The 20,797-nt window shown below is 40.8% G+C and overlaps 1 protein-coding gene across 2 annotated transcripts in view; it reads right to left on the bottom strand.

Annotated features, from left to right (window-relative positions):
• The window catches only part of PRPF18 (pre-mRNA processing factor 18), a 151,629-nt gene that overhangs the window by 30,262 nt on the left and 100,570 nt on the right, over window positions 1–20,797 (bottom strand). The gene's annotated exons all lie outside the window — the stretch shown is intronic.

Here is a 20,797-nt window from a genome sequence, read left to right as displayed (position 1 = left end):
CCCATGATATTTTTTGTTGAAGAAATACCTAGGTACTTGTCGGAGAAATACATAGCAGGAAATAGTGCTGCCATCTAGTGCTCTTGTAAATGGATAACATTGTTGCAAAACTGCTGCCATATAGTGCTCCAGACACATGCACGCTATTGAGCTTCCGTCTCTACTGTTCAACAAAAGATACCATGAGAATTAAGAAAAATTGATAATAGAAGTATAAACGAAATTTATGCTTACCTGATAAATTTATTTATTTCTTGACACGGTGAGTCCACGGATTATCTCTAATTACTATTGGAAATATCACTCCTGGCCAGCAGGAGGAGGTAAAGAGCACCACAGCAAAGCTGTTAAGTATCACTTCCCTTCCCTCCAACCCCAGTCATTCGACCGAAGGAAAAAGAGAAAGGAAGTAACACAAGGTGCAGAGGTGCCTGAGGTTTACAACACAAAAAACCTGTCTAAATAAACAGGACGGGTCATGGACTCACCGTGTCAAGAAATAAAGAAATTTATCAGGTAAGCATAGATTTAGTTTTCTTTCTAATGACACGGTGACTCCACTGATCATCTCTAATTACTATTGGGAATCAATACCCAAGCTAGAGGACACAGATGATAAGGGAGGGACAAAACAGGGAACCTAAACAGAAGGCACCACTGCTTAAAGAACCTTTCTCCCAAAAGAAGCCTCAGCCGAGGCAAAAGTATCAAATTTATAGAATTTGGAAAAAGTGTGTAGAGAGGACCAAGTTGCGGTCTTGCAAATCTGTTCCACAGAAGCTTCATTTTTGAATGCCCAGGAAGAGGAAACAGCCTTTGTGGAATGAGCCGTGATTCTCTTAGGAGGCTGCTGTCCAGCAGTTTCATAGGCCAAACAAATTATACTCTTCAGCCACAAAGAAAGAGAAGTAGCCGTAGCTTTCTGACCCTTGCGTTTCCCAGAGAAAACAACCAAGCAGAAGACTGGCGAAAATTCTTAGTCGCCTGTAAATAGTATTTCAACGCACGCACGCACCACATCTAGGTTGTGCAGCAGACGCCCTTTGAAGGGTTAGGACACAAAGAATGAACAACGATTTCTTGATTAATGTTCCTATTCGAAACCACTTTAGGGAGGAACCCTAACTTAGTACGCAGAACTATCTTATCTGAATGAAAAATAAGGTAAGGGGATTCACATTGCAATGCCGAGAGCTCTGAGACTCTACGAGCAGAAGAAATTGCAACAAGAAACAAAACTTTCCAAGATAACATCTTAATATCTAAGGAATGCATAGGCTCAAACGGAGCCTGCTGAAGAAAAAAAGAACAAGGCTAAGACTTCAGGGAGGAGTAACAGGTTTTAACACAGGCCTGATTCTGACCAAGGCCTGACAGAAAGATTGCACGTCTGGTACATCCGCCAGACGTTTATGCAACAAAATAGACAAGGCAGATATTCCACCTCCTTGCTTTTAACGTAGGCAAAGAGAATGACTGGGGTTGGAGGGAAGGGAGGTGATACTTAACAGCTTTGCTGTGTTGCTCTTTTGCCTCCTCCTGCTGGCCAGGAGTGATATTCCCAACAGTAATTAGAGATGATCCATGGACTCACCGTGTCATTAGAAAGAAATACAAATTGATTTAAAATTGTATGCTCTGAGTCATGAAAGAAATTTTTTGGATTTCATGTCCCTTTAAATTAACCAACGAATCTATATGTCGGATTTTCTAAGGACATTTTATGGTCAGTTTAGTGTGATTCAAGAATAACCAAGATTTAATACAGAGTATACATATCATTAACTATAGTGTGGTATGGCAGTGATTTATACAATCTGTCCTTTTACCATGATTTTTTTTTACAGGGACAACAAGGTGGTAAAATCACATGCTCTATTTAGTTACAACAAAGGGAGTTAAACGCAAAAGAGGGTTAAATGCACAGAGTTCCAGGGTGAGTAGTGCAAAACACATAATTTATGTAAGAACTTACCTGATAAATTAATTTATTTCATATTGGCAAGAGTCCATGAGCTAGTGCCGTATGGGATATAGAATCCTACCAGGAGGGGCAAAGTTTCCCAAACTTTAAAATGCCTATAAATACACCCCTCACCACACCGACAATTCAGTTTAACGAATAGCCAAGAAGTGGGGTGATAAAGAAAGGAGTAAAAAGCATCAACAAAGGAATTTGGAAATAATTGTGCTTTATGCAAAAAAAAATCAAAACCACCATAAAAAAGGGGGTGGGTCTCATGGACTCTTGCCAATATGAAAGAAATGAATTTATCAGGTAAGTTCTTACATAAATTATGTTTTCTTTCATGTCATTGGCAAGAGTCCATGAGCTAGTGACGTATGGGATAGCAATACCCAAGATGTGGAACACCACGCAAGAGTCACTAGAGAGGGAGGGATAAAAATAAAAACGGCAATTTTCCGCTGAAAAAATAATCCACAACCCAAAATACAAGTTAATTCTTATAAATGTGAGGAAAAAACTTAAATCAACATCAGAAAAATCAAACTGAAACCGCTGCCAGAAGAACTTTTCTACCAAAAACTGCTTCCGAAGAAGCAAATGCATCAAAATGGTAGAAATTAGTAAATGTATGCAAAGAAGACCAAGTAGCAGCTTTGCAAATCTGATCAACTGAAGCTTCATTCTTAAAAGCCCAGGAAGTGGAAACTGATCTAGTAGAATGAGCTGTAATTCTCTGAGGCGGGGCTTGACCCGACTCCAAATAGGCTTGATGAATCAAAAGTTTTAACCACGAGGCCAAGAAAACAGCAGAAGCCTTCTGACCTTTCCTGGAACCAGAAAAGATAACAAATAGACTAGAAGTCTTCCTGGAATCTTTAGTAGCTTCAACATAATATTTCAAAGCTCTCACCACATCCAAAGAATGTAAAGATCTTTCTAAAGAATTCTTAGGATTAGGACACAAAGAAGGGACAACAATTTCTCTACTAATGTTGTTAGAATTTACAACCTTAGGTAGAAATTTAAATGAAGTCTGCAAAACTGCCTTATCCTGATGAAAAATCAGAAAAAGGTGATTCACAAGAGAGCGGATAATTCAGAAACTCTTTTAGCAGAAGAGATGGCCAAAAGAAACAACACTTTCCAAGAAAGTAGTTTAATGTCTAAAGAATACATAGGCTCAAACGGAGGAGCCTGTAAAGCCTTCAAAACCAAATTAAGACTCCAAGGAGGAGAGATTGATTTAATGACAGGCTTGATACGAACTAAAGCCTACACAAAACAATGAATATCAGGAAGTTTAGCAATCTTTCTATGAAATAAAACAGAAAGAGCAGTGATTTGTCCATTCAAGGAACTTGCAGACAAACCTTTATCCAAACCATCCTGAAGAAAAGAATGCCAAGAGAATTTATGAGAAGAACACCATGAAATGTAAGTCTTCCAAACTCGATAATAAATCTTTCTAGAAACAGATTTACGAGCCTGTAACATAGTATTAATCACCGAGTCAGAGAAACCTCTATGACTAAGCATACAATTTCCATACCTTCAAATTTAATGATTTGAGATCCTGATGGAAAAACGGACCTTGAGATAGAAGGTCTGGCCTTAATGGAAGTGGCCAAGGTTAGCAACTGGACATCCGAACAAGATCCGCATACCAAAACCTGTGAGGCCATGCTGGGGCCACCAGCAGCACAAACGTTTGCTCCATGATGATTTTGGAGATCACTCTTGGAAGAAGAACTAGAGGTGGGAAAATATAAGCAGGTTGATAACACTAAGGAAGTGTCAATGCATCCACTGCTTCCGCCTGATGATCCCTGGACCTGGACAGGTACCTGGGAAGTTTTTTGTTTAGATGAGATGCCATCAGATCTATTTCTGGAAGCCCCCACATCTGAACAATTTGAGAAATCACATCTGGGTGAAGAGACCATTCTCCCAGATGTAAAGTCTGACGACTGAGGTAATCCGCTTCCCAATTGTCTATACCTGGGATATGAACCGCAGAAATTAGACAGGAGCTGGATTCCGCCGAAACAAGTATCCTAGATACTTCTTTCATAGCTTGAGGACTGGGAGTCCCACCCTGATGATTAACATATGCCACAGTTGTGATATTGTCCGTCTGAAAACAAATGAACGGCTCTCTCTTCAACAGATGCCAAGACTGAAGGGCCCTGAAAATCGCACAGAGTTCCAAAATATTGGTTGGTAATCTCGCCTCTTGAGATTTCCAAACCCCTTGTGCTGTCAGAGATCCCCAAACAGCTCCCCAACCTGAAAGACTCGCATCTGTTGTGATCACAGTCCAGGTTGGACGAGCGAAAGAGTCACCTAAAATTATACGATGGTGATCTAACCACCAAAGAAAGTCGAACATTGGGATTTAAGGATATTAATTGTGATATCCTTGTATAATCCCTGCACCATTGGTACAACATACAAAGCTGGAGAGGTCTCATATGAAAACGAGCAAAGGGGATTGCGTCCGATGCTGCAGTCATGAAACCTAAAACTTACATGCACATAGCTACTGAAGGGAATGACAGACTGAAGGTTCCGACAGGCTGCAACCAATTTCAAACGTCTCTTGTCTGTTAGAGACAAAGTCATGGACACTGAATCTATCTGGAAACCTAAAAAGGTTACCTTTGTCTGAGGAATCAAAGAACTTTTTGGTAAATTGATCCTCCAACCATGTCTTCGAAGAAACAACACTAGTTGATTCTGTAGAAGGTAAAGATTGAGCGAGTACCAAGATATCATCCAAATAAGGAAATACCGCAATACCCCGCTCTCTGATTACAGAGAGTAGGGCGCCTAGAACCTTTGAAAAGATTCTTGGAGCTGTCGCTAGGCCAAAAGGAAGAGCAACAAATTGGTAATGATTGTCTAGAAAAGAGAATCTCAGGAACTGATAGTGATCTGGATGAATCGGAATATGAAGATATGCATCCTGTAAGTATATTGTGGACATATAATGCCCTTGCTGAACAAAAGGCAGAATAGTCCTTATAGTCACCATTTTGAAAGTTGGTACTCTTACATATCGATTCAAAATCTTTAGATCCAAAACTGGTCTGAATGAATTTTGTTTCTTTGGGACAATGAATAGATTTGAATAAAAACCCAGACCCTGTTCCTGAAACGGAACTGGCATGATTACCCCTGATAACGCCAGGTCTGAAACACACTTCAGGAAAGCCTGTGCCTTTACTGGGTTTGCTGGAATGTCCGAGAGAAAAAAATCTTCTCACAGGCGGTCTTACTCTGAATCCTATTCTGTACCCCTGAGAGACAATACTCTGAATCCAATGATTTTGGACCGAATTGATCCAAACATCTTTGAAAAATTTTAATCTGCCCCCTACCAGCTGAGCTGGAATGAGGGCCGCACCTTCATGCAGACTTGGGGGCTGGTTTTGATCTCTTAAATGGCTTGGATTTATTCCAATTGGAAGCAGATTCCTTAGGGGAAGGATTAGGTTTCTGTTCCTTATTTTGTCGAAAGGAACGAAAATGGTTAGAAGCTTTAGATTTACCCTTAGGTCTTTTATCCCGAGGCAAAAAAACTCCCTTCCCCCCCAGTGACAGTTGAAATTATTGAATCCAACTGAGAACCAAATAATGTATTACCTTGGAAAGAATGAGATAGCAATCTGGACTCAGAAGTCATATCAGCATTTCAAAATTTGAGCCACAAAGCTCTTCTAGCTAAAGACATAGATTTAACATCAATTTTGATAATATCAAAAATGGCATCACAAATGAAATTAGCATGTTGAATCAACTTAACAATGCTAGACAAATCATGATCCGATACTTGTTGCGCTGAACTTTCCAACCAAAAAGTTGAAGCAGCTGCAACATCAGCCAAAGAAATTGCAGGCCTAAGAAGACAACCTGAATATAAATAAGCTTTCCTTAGATAAGACAAGTTTCCTATCTAAAGGATCTGTAAAAGAAGTACTATCTTCCGTAGGAATAGTAGTACGTTTAGCAAGAGTAGAGATAGCCCCATCAACTTTGGGGATCTTTTCCCAAAACTCCAATCTAACTGCTGGCAAAGGATACAATTTTTTAAACCTTGAAGAAGGAATAAATTAAGTACCAGGCCTATTCCATTCTTTAGAAATCATATCAGAAATAGCATCAGGAACTGGAAAAACCTCTGGAATAACCAAAGGAGGTTTATAAACAGAATTTAAACGTTTACTAGTTTTAATATCAAGAGGACTAGTTTCCTCCATATCTAATGTAATCAACACTTCTTTTAACAAAGTACAAAAATACTCCATTTTAAATAAGAGGATTTGTCAGTGTCAATATCTGAGGCAGGATCTTCTGAATCAGATAGATCCTCATCAGAGAAGGATAATTCAGTATGTTGCTGGTCATTTGAAATTTCATCAACCTTTTGAGAAGTTTTAAAAGACCTTTTACATTTATTAGAAGGCGGAATGGCAGACAAAGCCTTCTGAATAGAATCAGCAATACATTCTTTTAAATTCACAGGTATATCTTGTGCATTAGATGTTGAGGGAACAGCAACAGGTAATGAACTACTACTGATAGATACATTCTCTGCATGTAAACGTTTATCATGACAACTATTACAAACCACAGCTGGAGGTATAACCCCCACAAGTTTACAACAAATGCACTTAGCTTTGGTAGAACTGTTATCAGGCCGCAGGGTTCCATCAGTGATTTCTAAGACAGGATCAGATTGAGACATCTTGCAAATGTAAAAGAAAAAACAACATATAAAGCAAAATTATCAATTTCCTTATATGGCAGTTTCAGGAATGGGAAAAAATGCAAACAGCATAGCCCTTTGACATAGAAAAAAGGCAGGAGGCAAATAGAAATGGGGTCTTAAATAAAGAAAATATTTGGCGTCAAGTATGATGCACAACAAACAGAAAAATATTTTTTGCAAAAGGAAATATACTGAAAACCTGAATCATGGCAAATATAAGTACAATACATATATTTAGAACTTTATATAAATACATAAAGTGCCAAACCATAGCTGAGAATGTCTTAAGTAATGAAAACATACTTACCAAAAGACACCCATCCACATATAGCAGATAGCCAAACCAGTACTGAAATGGTTATCTGTAGAGGTAATGGAATAGAGTATATCGTCGATCTGAAAAGGGAGGTAGGAGATGAATCTCTACGACCGATAACAGAGAACCTATGAAATAGATCCCTGTGAGGAAAACCATTGCATTCAATAGGTGATACTCCCTTCACATCCCTCTGACATTCACTGTACTCTGAGAGGAATTGGGCTTCAAAATGCTAAGAAGCGCATAGCAACGTAGAAATCTTAGCACAAACTTACTTCACCACCTCCATAGGAGGCAAAGTTCGTAAAACTGAATTGTGGGTGTGGTGAGGGGTGTATTTATAGGCATTTTGAGGTTTGGGAAACTTTGCCCCTCCTGGTAGGATTGTATATCCCATATGTCACTAGCTCATGGACTCTTGCCAATTACATGAAAGAAATAACACGCTCCAATGAAATGTATCATGTCATTTCTACACTACAATGTCCCTTTAAATCCTCAGACATATGGGTGGTGCTGCCTTTTAATACCCAGACATTAAAAATACAAACATAAAATTTGCACTAAGGTGATAAAAGGAATTGTTCAGTAGGCAGCAGAGCTGTAAGCAAATGTTCAGAATGGAAGGTTTTATAGGGATCTGCAGCTGCCAAATGAGACAAGTAGCAACAACAGGAATTAGTGTCAGCGGAAAGCCCCACTGCAAATCTATTATTTTTTGCCAAAATATTTTTAATTTTTGAATCATCTTTAAAAGATTTTTCACTGAGAGACAAACCCTAGAATGGATTTTTTTTTTTAACTGTATGTGACTTAAAGGGACAGTCAACACTAAAATTGTTATTAGATAACGCCTTTACTACCCATTCCCCAGCTTTGCACAACCAACATTGTTATATTAATATACTTTATAACATTTAAACCTCTAAATGTCTGCCTGTTTCTAAGCCACTACAGATAGCAACAGGGGACTGCTAGTTCATGTGAGCCATATAGATAACATTGTGCACACGCCCGTGGGTTGTGCACAACACAGCACTAATTGGCTAAATTGCAAGTCAATAGATAATAAATAAAAAGCCATGTGATCAAGGGGCTGTCTGCAGAGGCTTAGATACAAAGTAATCACAGAGGTAAAAAGTGTATTAATATAAATGTGTTCGTTTTGCAAAACTGGGGAATGAGTAATAAAGGGTTTATCTATGTTTTTAAACAATAACAATTTTTGAGTTGCATGTCCCCTTAAAAGGGTTATTAAACTGTTAATAAATGCCAGACATAATGATTGATGCATTCAAAGCAAAGATTAGCCTTAGAATAATATGTAGATGTATTCCTTATAATTATATTAGTTGTTTAAATATTGAAGATATAAGTGTAAAAGTTTAGTTTCTATAAAGTGCCATATGGGTAGAGTGCCGATTAGAGAACCCATTCACTCACAAAAAAAAAATACTTGGAATGGGCGGCCGGAGCACGGGTTATTTAAATTTCAGTGCTACATTAAAAAGTAAGTAGAAGCACATCTTCATAACAACTGATTAATTAAACACCATCTAAAATATATCACTAACATTTTAGATCTGTTTATACAAAGGGGAAAGTTTACTTTATGTTTTATATTAGTGACCCAAATAATCTGTAAATACAAGTAACAGAAAAAAAACAGAATTTATGTTTACCTGATAAATTTCTTTCTCCAACGGTGTGTCCGGTCCACGGCTTCATCCTTACTTGTGGGATATTCTCTTCCCCTACAGGAAATGGCAAAGAGAGCACACAGCAAGAGCTGTCCATATAGCCCCCCCCCCTCTGGCTCCGCCCCCCAGTCATTCGACCGACGGTTAGGAGAAAAAGGAGAAACTATAGGGTGCCGTGGTGACTGTAGTGTATAAAGAAAGACATTTTTCAAACCTGATTAAAAACCAGGGCGGGCCGTGGACCGGACACACCGTTGGAGAAAGAAATGTATCAGGTAAACATAAATTCTGTTTTCTCCAACATTGGTGTGTCCGGTCCACGGCTTCATCCTTACTTGTGGGAACCAATACCAACAGCGAGACGCCATCAGATCCATATCTGGAATGTCCCATAGTTGAGTTAACTGGGCAAAAACCTCCGGGTGGAGTTCCCACTCCCCCGGATGAAAAGTCTGACGACTCAAATAATCCGCCTCCCAGTTGTCCACTCCTGGGATGTGAATTGCAGATAGGTGGCAGGAGTGATCCTCCGCCCATTTGATGATCTTGGATACCTCTCTCATCGCTAAGGAACTCTTTGTTCCCCCCTGATGATTGATGTACGCTACAGTCATCATGTTGTCCGACTGGAACCTCATGAATTTGGCCTTTGCTAGGTGAGGCCAAGCCAGGAGCACATTGAATATCGCTCTTAGTTCTAAATGTTTATCGGAAGAAGAGACTCTTCTCGAGACCATAGACCTTGAGCTTTCAGAGAGTCCCAGACCGCGCCCCAGCCTAAGAGACTGGCGTCGGTCGTGACAATGACCCACTCTGGACTGCGGAAACTCATTCCCTGAGACAGGTGATCGTGAGACAACCACCAGCGGAGAGAATCCCTGGTTACCTGGTCTACTTGAATCTGGGGAGACAAGTCTGCATAGTCCCCATTCCACTGATTGAGCATGCACAGTTGTAATGGTCTTAGATGAATTCGAGCAAAAGGAACTATGTCCATTGCTGCAACCATTAATCCTACTACTTCCATGCACTGAGCTATGGAAGGCTGAAGAATAGAGTGAAGAACTTGACAAGCGTTTAGCAGCTTTAACTTTCTGACTTCTGTCAGGAAGATCTTCATTTCTACAGAATCTATTATTGTTCCCAAAAAGGGAACTCTTGTTGACGGGGACAGGGAACTCTTTTCTACGTTCACCTTCCACCCGTGAGATCTGAGGAAGGCTAGAACAATGTCTATATGAGCCTTTGCTTTGGGAAGAGACGACGCCTGGATTAGAATGTCGTCTAGATAAGGTGCTACAGCAATGCCCCTTGGTCTTAATACCGCTAGAAGGGACACTAGCACCTTTGTGAAAATTCTGGGAGCAGTGGCTAGACCGAATGGAAGGGCCACGAACTGGTAATGTTTGTCCAGGAAGGTGAACCTCAGGAACTGATGATGATCTTTGTGGATAGGAATATGCAGGTACGCATCCTTTAAGTCCACGGCAGTCATATATTGACCCTCCTGGATTGTTGGTAAGATCGTCCGAATAGTTTCCATTTTGAATGATGGAACTCTGAGGAATTTGTTTAGAATTTTTAAATCCAGAATTGGCCTGAAAGTTCCCTCTTTTTTGGGAACTACGAACAGATTTGAGTAAAAAACCCAGACCTTGTTCCGCTGTTGGAACTGCGTGTATCACTCCCATCTTCCCATAGGTCTCCTATGCAATGTAGGAATGCCTGTCTCTTTATCTGGTCTGAAGATAAGCGAGACATGTGGAACCTTCCCCTTGGAGGAAGTTCCTTGAATTCTAGAAGATACCCCTGAGAAACTATTTCTATTGCCCAGGGATCCGGAACATCTCTTGCCCAAGCCTGAGCAAAGAGAGAGAGTCTGCCCCCTACTAGATCCGGTCCCGGATCGGGGGCTACCCCTTCATGCTGTCTTGGTAGCAGCAGCAGGCTTTTTGGCCTGTTTACCCTTGTTCCAGCCTTGTAATGGTGTCCATGCTGGTTTAGGCTGGGAAGAGTTGCCTTCTTGTCTGGAGGCCGCAGAGTTAGGATTCGGTCCGTTCCTGAAATTGCGAAAGGAACGAAAATTAGATTTGTTCTTAGCCTTGAAAGGCCTATCCTGTGGGAGGGCATGTCCCTTTCCACCAGTAATGTCTGAAATAATCTCTTTCAATTCCGGCCCGAAAAGGGTCTTACCCTTGAAAGGAATATTAAGCAGTTTATTCTTGGACGACACATCCGCCGACCAGGATTTTAGCCAAAGCGATCTGCGCGCCACTATTGCAAAACCTGAATTTTTCGCCGCTAACTTAGCCAATTGGAAAGCGGCATCCAAAATAAAGGAATTAGCCAACTTTAGTGCGTGAATTCTGTCCATGACTTCATCATATGGAGTCTCTTTTTGGAGCGAATTTTCTAGTTCCTCGAACCAAAAATACGCTGCCGTGGTGACAGGAATAATGCACGAGATTGGTTGGAGAAGGAAACCTTGCTGAACAAATATCTTTTTTAGCAATCCTTCCAATTTTTTATCCATAGGATCTTTAAAAGCGCAACTGTCCTCAATAGGAATAGTTGTGCGCTTAGCTAACGTTGACACTGCCCCCTCAACCTTAGGGACCGTTTGCCATACGTCCCTTCTGGGGTCAACAATGGGGAACATTTTCTTGAATATAGGAGGTGGAACAAAAGGTATACCTGGCTTTTCCCACTCCTTAGTCACTATGTCCGCGACCCTTTTGGGTATCGGAAAGGCATCAGGGTGCACAGGGACCTCTAGGAATTTGTCCATTTTGCACAATTTTTCTGGAATGACCAAAGAGTCACAATCGTCCAGAGTAGTTAGCACCTCCTTAAGCAGGGCGCGGAGATGTTCTAACTTAAATTTAAACGTCACAATATCAGGTTCTGCCTGTTGAGAAACTTTTCCTGAATCAGAAATTTCTCCCTCCGACAGACACTCCCTCACTGCCAATTCTGACTGGTGTGAGGGTATGACAGATAAATTATCGTCAGTGCACTCTTGCTCATTCGCTGTATTTAAAACTGAGCAATCACGCTTTCTTTGATATGCTGGCATTTTGGATAAAATATTAGCTATAGAATTATCCATTACTGCCGTTAATTGTTGCATAGTAACAAGCATTGGCGCGCTAGATGTACTAGGTGTCGCCTGCGCGGGCATAACTGGTGTTGACACAGAAGGAGAGGATGGTGAACTACCCCCACTACCTTCATTTGAGGAATCATCTTAGGCAATCTTATTAAATGTGACAGTACTGTCCTTACTTTGTTTGGACGCTATGACACAGTTTGCGCATACATTAATAGGGGAACCACCTTGGCTTCCATACACACAGAACATAAGCCATCTGAAGGTATAGACATGTTAGACAGAATTTGGCAGGCTAATAATGCAATAAAAGCGTTTTTAAAGAAAAGCGTTACTGTCCCTTTAAATAATAAACAAACACACTTTATTTCTGATATTTTGAAAATCTATTAAGGCAATGTCCGATTTTAACAAAATTTGTACCCCAGAGTCCTAATGCCTTGAAAGTATTGCACACCAAGTTTCAAGACTTTAACCCTTAAAATGAGCAAACCGGAGCTATTTGTTCAATTCAACAATTTTAGTACACCACAATCACTGCCACAGCCTTGCTGCTGCTTTTTACCTTCCCTGAGAGTTATTCAGCACTGAAATAAACTTTCCAGAGTCCGTTTTAGTATGCCACAGGACCCCTCACATGAAGCTGCATGCACTGCCATGGAATTAAACTGCGCAATTGAGGCGCGAAAACGGGGCCTCCTTCCTCTGCATACCAGAGTGAAGGGGCCTTTCTGACTGAAATAGTAGTCTAACTAAATGCCAGGCGATAAAAACGTTCCCAAAAGTGCTTTTAATTACACAAAACACTCTAAATGCCATTAAAATATGAAATAAATCAATCGATTTAGCCCACAATAGTGTCAACCAGTATAGAGCCCATTTGTAAGCCTTAATCTGTTATGAGTCTAAGAAAATGGCTTACTTACCCCTTAAGGGAAAACTGACAGTCTTCTAGCATTAACATGTCTTGTTAGAAATATGACTGATCATACCTTGAGCAGAAAAGTCTGCAAACTGTTCCGCCCAACTGAAGTTCTCTGGGCTCAACAGTCCTGCGTGGGAACAGCAATTGATTTTAGTTACTGCTGCTAAAATCATACTCCTCTTTAAACAGAACTCTTCATCTTTTTCTGTTTTAGAGTAAATAGTACAAACCGGCACTATTTTAAAATAACAAACTCTTGATAGAAGAATAAAAAACTACAACTAACACCACATACTCTTTACCATCCCCGTGGAGATGCTACTTGTTCAGAGCGGCAAAGAGAATGACTGGGGGGCGGAGCCAGAGGGGGGGCTATATGGACAGCTCTTGCTGTGTGCTCTCTTTGCCATTTCCTGTAGGGGAAGAAGCCGTGGACCGGACACACCAATGTTGGAGAAATATATATATGTAAAGTGTACAGTTAAGAAGGCTCTCTTTTACCATGAAAGCAGAAGCAATTCATAATAACAAGGTCACAGTATTCAGGATAGCAAATGAAAAAACCACAGTTTAAATGGAACACTTTTCTCAGACCTGAGATTTGCTTTAGTGTATAGTGTAACCAAATAATGCCCAATAAATTAGTAGCACTCTTTAATTGGAACAACATTCCTTAAAGGGACAGTAAACATCTTGAGAGTTTAATATAAAATATTTAGTTATGTGTAGTAAACAGCTTTGCAATACATTTTCATTACCGATTTTCATTCTAATCCTCAGATGGAGTTTAAACTAACATAATGAACATAGCTCGCATTGTCAGCTGCAGATGCAAGAACCAAATGGCTTCTCCAAAGAAAAAAAATGATGGGTAGAAATTGGTTATTGAAAAACAGATGCAGCAAAAAAGATGTTAATATGTTTTAAAAATGTTTAGCGTTGGGTGATATGTTATGCAAGAGACACAAAGTTTTGTATTTGCAAGATGCTTAGTGGGCGGGATTGCACCCAAGTGCAAAATATTGCTTGTGTGAAATGCTTAATTCTGGCAGCGGAATTCAGCCCACTAGAGGCGAACTGCAGCGGACAGAGGCGCGAATGTTTGCCCCTGTCCGCCGCAAGTTGATAAATCAACCTCCTTTTTTTTTTTTTACAAGACTGAATGCAATTCATGAAAAAATTAACTATAATGTCAATCCAGTATATTGAGTATATAGTCGCTTTAATAGATCTGTATTAGGGGACATTTTATATATATAATATCCACGTTTAGCAGGTTCAGCAGACCATACCAATAGTTCTCTGACTGGAAAAAAACGAAAACTGTCCCCAGCTCTCCAGTAAGTGGTGACACAGGTTCAGGTTCTAAGCAAAGCCGTCAGAGAGTATGTCCCTTTCTAATAAAGCACTGGGCAATAAACAATCAGAGATTTTCATTTCCTTTTTTTTTTTGCAAATGTATAATGATGTGCAAAAACCTTTTTATTTCCCTCATGTTAGGGAGGCATAAAATAAAACAAAATATTTTTTACAAGGAGTAAAATGAAACAATGAACTAACTACCAAGAAGTCATTTAAAGTGTCAGTAAACCTCAAAAATAATGTTATATAATTCTGCACATAGTGCAGAATTATATAACATTATATTAGTGCAATCTTTATAAACCCTTTTATTCCCTTTGAATTTTTTTTTTAAAAAAACGGCTGTTTTACAGACCCGCTCTCTGTACTCAGCTGAGCGGGTCTGTTTTATTCACACAGCGCATCGGGCCAGCTTTATAGTCACAGCCCGGCCCGACTGCACCATTATACACAGTGCAGCTCGCTCCTGCTGTCAGACAGAGCAGGAGCGAGCTGCACTTACTGTTATGGCGCGGTCGGGCCGGCCTGTGACTATATAATGGTCTGTAAAACAGCCATTTTTTTTAAATTCAAAGGGAATAAAAGGGTTTATAAAGATTGTGCTAATATAATGTTATATAATTCTGCACTATGTGCAGAATTATATAACATTATTTTTGAGGTTTACTGTCCCTTTAAAGAATTCAAGCAAAATAGGGAGGGGGGAAAAAAAGTTCACTGTACTTCCCTCGGCCACGTCGCTAAACACACAACACCTTAAAGGGACAGGAACCCCTACATTTTTCATTCATGATTCAGATAAAGAATACAATTCTTGAAAAAAGTTTCCAATTTACTTCTATTATCACATTTGCTTTGTTCTCTTGTTATTCTTTGTTGAAGAGATATCTAGATAGGCAGCGTGCACATGTCTGGAGCACTACATTACAGGAAATAGTGCTGCCCTCTAGTGCTCTTGCTAATGTATAACATTGTTGTAAAACTGCTGCCATATAGTACTGCAGACACGTGCACTCTCCTGAACTTACCGTCCTGCTTTTCAACAAAAATTAACAAGAAAAACACAATTTATGCTTACCTGATAAATTTATTTCTCTTGTGGTGTATCCAGTCCACGGATCATCCATTACTTGTGGGATATTCTCATTCCCAACAGGAAGTTGCAAGAGGACACCCACAGCAGAGCTGTAATATAGCTCCTCCCCTAACTGTCATAGCCAGTCATTCGACCGAAAACAAGCCGAGAAAGGAGGAACCATAGGGTGTAGTGGTTACTGTAGTTTAAATTTAAAAATTACCTGTCTTAAAATGACAGGGCGGGCCGTGGACTGGATACACCACAAGAGAAATAAATTTATCAGGTAAGAATAAATTGTGTTTTCTCTTGTAAGGTGTATCCAGTCCACGGATCATCCATTACTTGTGGGATACCAATACCAAAGCTAAAGTACACGGATGAAGGGAGGGACAAGGCAGGAACTTAAATGGAAGGAACCACTGCCTCCGAAGAAGCAAAAGTATCAAATTTGTAAAATTTTAAAAAAGTATGAAGCGAAGACCAAGTCGCCGCCTTGCAAATCTGTTCAACAGAAGCCTCATTTTTAAAGGCCCAAGTGGAAGCCACAGCTCTAGTGGAATGAGCTGTAATCCTTTCAGGAGGCTGCTGTCCAGCAGTCTCATAGGCTAAGCGGATTAAGCTTCTTAGCCAAAAAGAAAAAGAGGTTGCCAAAGCCTTTTGACCTCTCCTCTGTCCAGAGTAGACAACAAACAAAGCAGATGTTTGACGAAAATCTTTAGTAGCTTGTAAGTAAAACTTTAAAGCACAGACTACGTCCAGATTGTGTAACACAAGGATGGAACCACAATCTCTTGATTGATATTCTTGTTAGATACCACCTTAGGTAAGAACCCAGGTTTGGTACGCAGGACTACCTTATCCGTATGAAAAATCAGATAAGGAGAATCACATTGTAAGGCAGATAGCTCAGAGACTCTACGAGCCGAGGAAATAGCTACCAAAAAAAAAAAAAGAACTTTCCAAGATAAAAGTTTGATATCTATGGAATGAAGAGGTTCAAACGGAACTCCTTGAAGAACCTTAAGAACCAAGTTTAAGCTCCATGGTGGAGCAACAGGTTTAAACACAGGCTTGATTCAAACTAAAGCCTGACAAAATGCCTGAACGTCTGGAACATCTGCCAGACGCTAGTGCAAAAGAATAGACAGAGCAAAAATCTGTCCCTTTAAGAAACTAGCTGACAATCCTTTTTCCAAACCTTCTTGGAGAAAAGATAAAATCCTAGGAATCCTGACCTTACTCCATGAGTAACCCTTGGATTCACACCAATAAAGATATCTACGCCATACCTTATGGTAAATTTTCCTGGTGACAGGCTTTCGTGCCTGTATTAAGGTATCAATAATTGACTCGGAGAAGCCACGCTTTGATAAAATCAAGCATTCAATCTCCAGGCTGTCAGCCTCAGAGAAATTAGATTTGGATGGCTGAAAGGACCCTGAAGTAGAAGGTCCTGTCTCAGAGGCAGAGACCATGGTGGAAAGGATGACATGTCCACTAGATCTGCATACCAGGTCCTGCGTGGCCACGCAGGTGCTATCAGAATCATTGATGCTCTCTCCTGCTTGATCTTGGCAATCAGTCGAGGGAGCAGAGGAAACGGTGGAAACACATAAGCCAGGTTGAAAGACCAGGGCGCTGCTAGAGTATCTATCAGTGTCGCCTTGGGATCCCTGGACCTGGATCCGTAACACGGAAGCTTGGCGTTCTGGCGAGACGCCATGAGATCCAGTTCTGGTTTGCCCCAACGGAGAATCAGTTGTGCAAATACCTCCGGATGGAGTTCCCACTCTCCCGGATGAAAAGTCTGACGACTTAGAAAATCCGCCTCCCAGTGCTCTACACCTGGGATATGGATAGCTGATAGGTGGCAAGAGTGAATCTCTGCCCAGTGAATTATTTTTGAAACTTCTAACATCTCTAGGGAACTTCTTGTTCCCCCTCGATGGTTGATGTAAGCTACAGTCGTGATGTTGACTGAAATCTGATGTACCTCAGAGTTGCTAACTGAGGCCAAACCTGAAGAGCCTTGAATATCGCTCTTAGTTCCAGAATATTTATTGGAAGGAGAGACTCCTCCTGAGTCCACGATCCCTGAGCCTTCAGGGAGTTCCAGACTGCACCCCAACCTAGAAGGCTGGCATTTGTTGTTACAATAGTCCAATCTGGCCTGCGAAGGTCATACCTTTGGACAGATGGACCCGAGATAGCCACCAGGGAACAGGATCCCTGGTCTCTTGGTCCAGATTCAGTTGAGGGGCCAAATCTGTGTAATCCCCGCTCCACTGACTGAGCCTGCATAGTTGCAGCGGTCTGAGATGTAAGCGTGCAAACGGCACTATGTCCATTGCCGCTACCATTAAGCCAATTACTTCCATACACTGAGCCACCAAAGGGCGCGGAATGGAATGAAGAACCCGACAGGAATTTAGAAGCTTTGATAACCTGGACTCCGTCAAGGTAAATTTTCATTTCTACAGAATCTATCAGAGTCCCTAGAAAGGAAACTCTTGTGAGTGGGGATAGAGAACACTTTTCCTCGTTCACTTTCCACCCATGCGACCTCAGAAATGCCAGTACTACGTCCGTATGAGACTTGGCAATTTGGAAGTTTGACGCCTGTATCAGGATGTCGTCTAAATAAGGGGCTACTGCTATGCCCCGCGGCCTTAGGACCGCCAAAAGCGACCCTAGAACCTTTGTAAAGATTCTTGGGGCTGTAGCTAATCCAAAGAGAAGAGCTACAACTGGTAATGCCCATCTTGAAAGGCAAACGTGAGAAACCGATGATGATCTTTGTGTATCGGAATGTGAAGATAAGCATCCTTTAGATCCACTGTAGTCATATATTGACCCTCCTGGATCAGTGGTAGGATGGTATGAATAGTTTCCATCTTGAACGACGGAACTTTGAGGAATTTGTTTAAGATCTTTAGATCCAAAATCAGTCTGAAGGTTCCCTCTTTTTTGGGAACCACAAACAGATTTGAGTAAAAACCCTGTTCCTGTTCCCCCTTTGGAACTGGATGGATCACTCCCATAACTAGGAGGTCTCGTACACAGTGTAAGAATGCCTCACTCTTTATCTGGTTTGCAGATAATTGTGAAAGGTGAAATCTCCCTTTTGGGGGGGAAGCTTTGAAGTCCAGAAGATATCCCTGGGATATAATTTCCAACGCCCAGGGATCCTGAACATCTCTTGCCCACGCCTGGGCGAAGAGTGAAAGTCTGCCCCCTACTAGATCCGTTACCGGATAGGGGGTCGTTCCTTCATGCTGTCTTAGAGGCAGCAGCAGGCTTTTTGACCTGCTTACCTTTTTTCCAGGTCTGGTTTGGTCTCCAGACCGTCTTGGATTGAGCAAAAGTTCCCTCTTGTTTATTATTAGAGGAAGTTGATGCCGCACCTGCCTTGAAGTTTCGAAAGGCACCAAAATTAGACTGTTTGGCCCTAGATTTGGACTTGTCCTGAGGAAGGGCACAACCTTTTCCTCCCGTGATATCAGCAATAATCTCCTTCAACCCAGGCCCGAATAGGGTCTGCCCCTTGAAGGGAATGTTAAGTAGCTTAGATTTTAAAGTCACGTCAGCTGACCATGATTTAAGCCATAGCGCTCTGCGCGCCTGTATAGCAAAACCAGAATTCTTAGCCGTTAGTTTATTCAAATGAACAATGGCATCAGAAATAAAATAATTGGCTAGCTTAAGTGCTCTAAGTTTGCCAAGTATGTCATCCAATGGAGTCTCTACCTGTAAAGCCTCTTCCAGAGACTCAAACCAGTACGCCGCAGCAGCAGTGACAGGGGCAATGCATGCAATGGGCTGTAGGATAAAACCTTGTTGAATAAATATTTTCTTAAGGTAACCTTCTAATTTTTTATCCATTGGCTCTAAAAAAGAACAACTGTCCTCGACAGGGATAGTAGTACGCTTTGCTAGAGTAGAAACTGCTCCCTCCACCTTAGGGACTGTCTGCCATAAGTCCCGTGTGGTGGCGTCTATTGGAAAACATTTTTCTAAAAATAGGAGGGGAAGAGAACGGCACACCTGGTCTATCCCATTCCTTATTAATAATTTCTGTAAACCTTTTAGGTATTGGAAAAACATCAGTACACACCGGCACTGCAAAGCATTTATCCAGTCTACAAAATTTCTCTGGCACTGCAATGGTATCACAGTCATTCAGAGCAGCTAAAACCTCCCTAAGTAACACGCGGAGGTGTTCAAGCTTAAATTTAAATTTAAATGTAGAAATATTAGAATCAGGTATCTTTCCTGAGTCATTAACATCACCCACTGACTGAAGCTCTCCTTCCTCAGCTTCTGCATATTGTGAGGCAGTATCAGACATGGTTCTTAAAGCGTCAGTATGCTCTATATTTTGTCTCACCCCAGAGCTATCTCGCTAACCTCTAAGTTCAGGTAGTCTGGCTAATACCGCTGACAGTGTATTATCCATGACTGCTGCCATGTTTTGTAAAGTAAACGCTATGGGCGCCCTAGATGTACTTGGCGCCATTTGAGCGTGAGTCCCTTGGGCGGGAGTCAAAGGGTCTGACACGTGGGGAGAGTTAGTCGGCATAACTTTCCCCTCGTCAGATTCCTCTGGTGATAATTTTTTTAAAAACAGAATATGATCTTTATTGCATAAAATGAAATCAGTACATTTGGTACACATTCTAAGAGGGGGTTCCACCATGGCTTTTAAACATAATGAACAAGGAGTTTCTTCTTTGTCAGACATGTTTATACAGACTAGCAATGAGACTAGCAAGCTTGGAAAACACTTTAAATCAAGTTAACAAGCAAATATAAAAAACGGTACTGTGCCTTTAAGAGAAACAAATTTTGTCAGAATTTGAAAAACAGTGAAAAAATGCAGTAAATCAAAGGAAATTTTTACAGTGTATGTAATAGGCTAGCAGAGCATTGCATCCACTTGCAAATGGATGATTAACCCCTTAGTTCAAAAAACGGATCAAAAAAACGAAATAGACTTTTTTTTTTTGTTTGTTTGTTTTTTTTAACAGTCACAACCAACTGCCACAGCAAGCTGTGGTCCTACCTTCCCCAATAAACGACTTTGGAAAGCCTTTGAGCCCTTTAGAGATGTCCTATAGCATACAGGGGACTTCTGAGGGAAGCTGGTTGTCACAGTTTGTAATTTTAACTGCACCAACTGTAACTTTTATACTATAACAGTGGAAAGCCTCAGTAAAACTGTTTCTAGTCAAAATTTAAGCCAGCCATGTGGAAAAAAACTAGGCCCCAATAAAGTTTTATCACCAATGCATATATAAAAACGATTAAACATGCCAGCAAACGTTTATATTGCAATATCATAAGGGTATTACCCCTGGGAGTAAGCATGATACCAGTCGTTATTAAATCACTGTATTCAGGCTTAACTTACATTAATCCGGTATCAGCAGCATTTTCTAGTGTTTTCCATCTCTAGAAAAAATTATAACTGCACATACCTGATAGCAGAATAAACTGCACGCCATTCTCTCGCTGAAGTTACCTCATCTGTGTAATCCCCTCAGACATATGTGAGAATAGCAATG

This window comes from Bombina bombina, chromosome 6, assembly GCF_027579735.1.
Source record: "Bombina bombina isolate aBomBom1 chromosome 6, aBomBom1.pri, whole genome shotgun sequence".
Classification (NCBI taxonomy): domain Eukaryota; kingdom Metazoa; phylum Chordata; class Amphibia; order Anura; family Bombinatoridae; genus Bombina; species Bombina bombina.
The sequence above is the reverse complement of the archived record's forward strand: the minus strand, read 5'-3'. Positions and strand labels throughout refer to the sequence as shown.